The sequence below is a fragment of the Ixodes scapularis genome, unplaced genomic scaffold (genome assembly GCF_016920785.2).
Source record: "Ixodes scapularis isolate PalLabHiFi unplaced genomic scaffold, ASM1692078v2 PGA_scaffold0__279_contigs__length_252992795, whole genome shotgun sequence".
NCBI lineage: Eukaryota > Metazoa > Arthropoda > Arachnida > Ixodida > Ixodidae > Ixodes > Ixodes scapularis.
Genome location: NW_024609835.1, coordinates 16,113,529 through 16,117,365, shown reverse-complemented (window position 1 = coordinate 16,117,365; position 3,837 = coordinate 16,113,529). Strand labels below are relative to the sequence as shown.

The 3,837-nt window shown below is 46.1% G+C and overlaps 1 pseudogene; it reads right to left on the bottom strand.

The window, feature by feature from the left end:
* Nucleotides 1–452: 452 nt before the first annotated feature.
* Nucleotides 453–3,540, bottom strand: LOC115312854 (annotated as a pseudogene).
* Nucleotides 3,541–3,837: the final 297 nt, after the last annotated feature.

Here is a 3,837-nt window from a genome sequence, read left to right as displayed (position 1 = left end):
GACAATACATGTGTTCGTACCTTTGTTGAAAATTCTGTGTCACGTCTGTGTCGTGTGTTAAACAGCTTCGCTGAGTCATCCACCATCACAGAGTGGAATGGCCCCCAATTTTTTGTATACTAATTATGGAGCAAATAATACATATTGCACACTAATTGTGAAGCAAATAATACATATTTATTTATCATATTAGACACCGGGCATCAATTGAATGGCACAAAACAGAGCACTGTAAAGGCAAAGTATGCAAAATAATCACAACAGAGAAAACAGATCACCAAATAACTTGTACACAATAAACCATAAAAGGTAACACAGACAGATATTACATGTATTACACTGCCCCAGACAGAAACATGTTAGAAAATCATAACGAACAGACACATCATATCATACAATATCTGTGCGAAAATTGCACAAAACGCAATTATTAGAGTACAATGTACCACCATCGCTACCACCCAAGAATACAAGAAATCATTTTTTGAGAAAGATTTCAGCCTTCCTCTTCTTTGCATTTGTATCTTTTTCTGCACGCAGAAGATCATTTCTTTGTTTGCACAAATTATTCAGGACTATGTTTGCTGCACAGTTCGCAACCAGCCCGACAAGCAGCTCATAGTTGTGCCCGTTCTCACACGTCGAAATGTCTTCAAGCCTTGACAGAGAGCGTAGTGTCAGTTCTCTAACAACATTCCTTTGGTTGGACCCATGGAAAAACTGTGTGCAGCTGTTTTGTGCGACAAGCTTTTTTACCACAACCTCCGTGTGCATGACCACTGAAATTACTAGGGCTGAGGGAAACTTAAGACCACCTCGGTCTAACTGCTTGATTAGCGAATGAGTGTCTTCTTCGGGGTCGGTGTCATGTCCATTAAAAACTAGGTGCCCTCGGCAGCTTTCGCACTTCAGAACTTTTAAAGCAGCATGGGCACAATACCCACCGACATAGGCAATGACTGGCATTCGTGCTCTCAGTTCATCAAGGTCAACATCATTAACAGGCACGCAAAGGGAGCTGCCCACACCTTCGACAGTGTTTGTGTCTTCAATGCCCTTGAGGTCATTGGCACTCATCATTGGTAGAGCACTTTGAAGGCGAATCCTGCCCTCTGTTTCACACAGCTGCCGAACAGATATATGGTACTGTCCACCAGCCATTTGTCTGTACTGTCCAAAACGACTCTCTAGAGGATCCGTCTGGACTTTTCCTAACTGAATGTAGTTGAAGTGAAGCTCATTTATGCAATACTTTGCCAGCGCCAAAAGAGACTGAGCAGACAGCCTCAGGGCGCTCAACGTTTCCGGGGTGAGTACACCAGTGTCATGCCCGTAGAATTCCCAAACGTCGAGCCATGTGATCAATGAACTAAGAAAGGCTAGTTTTGGGTCATCAGTAAGGCATGCCATCGGCTCTTCATAAACATTACGATGGTGGAAGCCTTTCTTTGGTGTCTTCACGTTGACAATACTCCACCAACGTAGAATGATTTTGATGAAGTCTGCTGTTGCTTTAGCATGCTGAAAATCAACTTCACCACTACGGGTTGCCAGGGCTTCGGCTACATGTGGATTAAAAACCTGCAGTACCAGTTTAACATTCTGGCGCTCCAAGCTGCTAGGATTAAGCGCTTTTGATGTCAAACCATAACCAGACTTCAGCAGTTGACCCGACTCCTCTTTATGCAAATCTCTCAAGTGCTTAAATGATGCAGTCATCTTGCACTCAGGACGAACGTTGTTGTCTGAAAGCTCAAAGCATGGGTAGAAAAAGCACGTTCCTGAGTTTTTCTGGTTAATCCAGTTGTTTCTAATGCACTTAAGGAGATGCACAGCATCTACCACGTAATACAGTGGTCGAGATGGGTCTGCTGGGTGTGGATAAACAGGGCTGAGTTTCGGCTTTTGCAAAAACGCTTTCATTGCTTTCCTGTTGAGTGCATTATTGTCACAGACGATTGCCACAACTCTGTACCCGATTTCCTCTAAGCGCAAGATAACCTTCTTCAGGATGGTGTGAAGCTCATCGCCATGTAGGGTTTTTACTGGAAGAATGTGCGCCACTTCTTTGAACGAGCTTAATAGACTTTGTATCATGAAAACGTGTACCGACGTTGCTGCCTCGTTGGCATTGACTGCAGTGCCACATATGTTTCCACCTTTATAATCAAGACAAGGCTTGATATGAATTTCATCCAGCATCAATGTCACAGTGTGTTCATGAGGTTCTAGATGCTTGAACCTCTGTGCAATATACTGCAGGAAAGTGAAATCTGAGGACTGAATTTCTGGGCACATTTGAAAAGACGAACATACACTTCTGATCGTGCTTGGATGAGGCAAAGTGAGCGTACTTGTCTTCCTCAAAAACTTATAGGCGTGTGGTGATATCGTGTACAGAATGCATGCAAATACCATCACCTGAGTGCTGTAACGAATTCATCCTTTGCAAAGCAGCAGCAGCTGCTCCTTCAAAAATTTCACGGCCTCTTTCTTGCCTTCACTAACGCTTCCTTCCAGTTTGTCTAGAAGGGCAGTTACCGCACCCAGCAAGTGACGAAAGCTGCAACCCTCATCCGAAAGCATACACAGGTTGTCCAAAATATTCAGCAAGGAACTTACGTCACGCACTGAGTCTGGTACAACACTGCTTGCAAACCTCTTGACCGGTGCTCCTTGATAGCAGGCAGAGACTTGAAGGTTCTCAAACACTGTCAAAGATGCCTTCAGCCAAGGTTCACACTCATCGACTATGTTCAAAAACATTGTGCACTTTTCTTGATGTATAACAGTCCACTTCACCGGCACCGATGCTACTTGCAGGCACGCCTTTAGTTCTTCGAGCGTCGAAAAGCGGTGTCTCTCCTGTTCAACTTCAAAGGACGCCGCTGATTCTTCAAGAGCACGAGCGAGTTGGGATGCTTCTTGTCGGCTCTTTTTGGTATCGGGCGCATCTCTCGCGTTGGTTACGGGCTTCGAAAGATACGAAGGACAGGCGGGAAATATTTTCGGTACAGATCCAGGACGCAAGCGAGGCACTGGCAATGCCGCCTCAAGTACTTTTCCTGTCCTCGGATCCGTGTACGATGTGGTCCGCTCGATGCACGACGGGTCGAAGTGAACCGCGCACACCTGCACAAATGTGGAAAACGTTCGTAAACGTCTGAGCACCTCGTTCGTTGGAAAAACGCAATGCACTCCCTTTTGTACAGCCATAGTTACCATACGCGTTCGTATACGATAAACACTGCTACGCTTCGGAAGCATAAAAAGAAAGTCGCGGCACAAATATAATAACTAGCAGCACAAGAATATCAGCATAGAGGAAGCATTACCTTGGTGTATGAAGTCGGTACGAAGTCCTTCCTGGGAATAGCACGAATCCATTTCTTCAAAGTGTCGTCGTCTTTCGGAAAAGAGAATACTTGCTCCTTCTTCCCTGTTTTGTAGTTACTGGTGCACCTTGGCACACAACACTTGTTTGGCATCGTAATTTCAGCTCTGCATCACGCACAAGAACGAAATTGCCGCAAAAACAACGACGGCAAACGATACGCGGCGACGCGACCACGCCGTTTCCCAGGAGCGATTAGGGCTAGCTGACGTTGGGTCGCTGTCACTGCGGCGTCCTCCTCCGGCCTCCGGTGTCGGCCGGGCGGATGTGACGTCAAAATTATGGGCGCAGGCTTGAAAGCTGTCTAGGAGGTATTGGTCCGTCCCGTCCATCCAGACCCGGCGGAGCAGCAGCGACAAAAGAAGCGAGTTGGCGATCGCTCAAAGAAAAATCGGAACGGAAAATTGTCAGAAGGGACGTGTCGACAGGAAGCCGATCCTTCA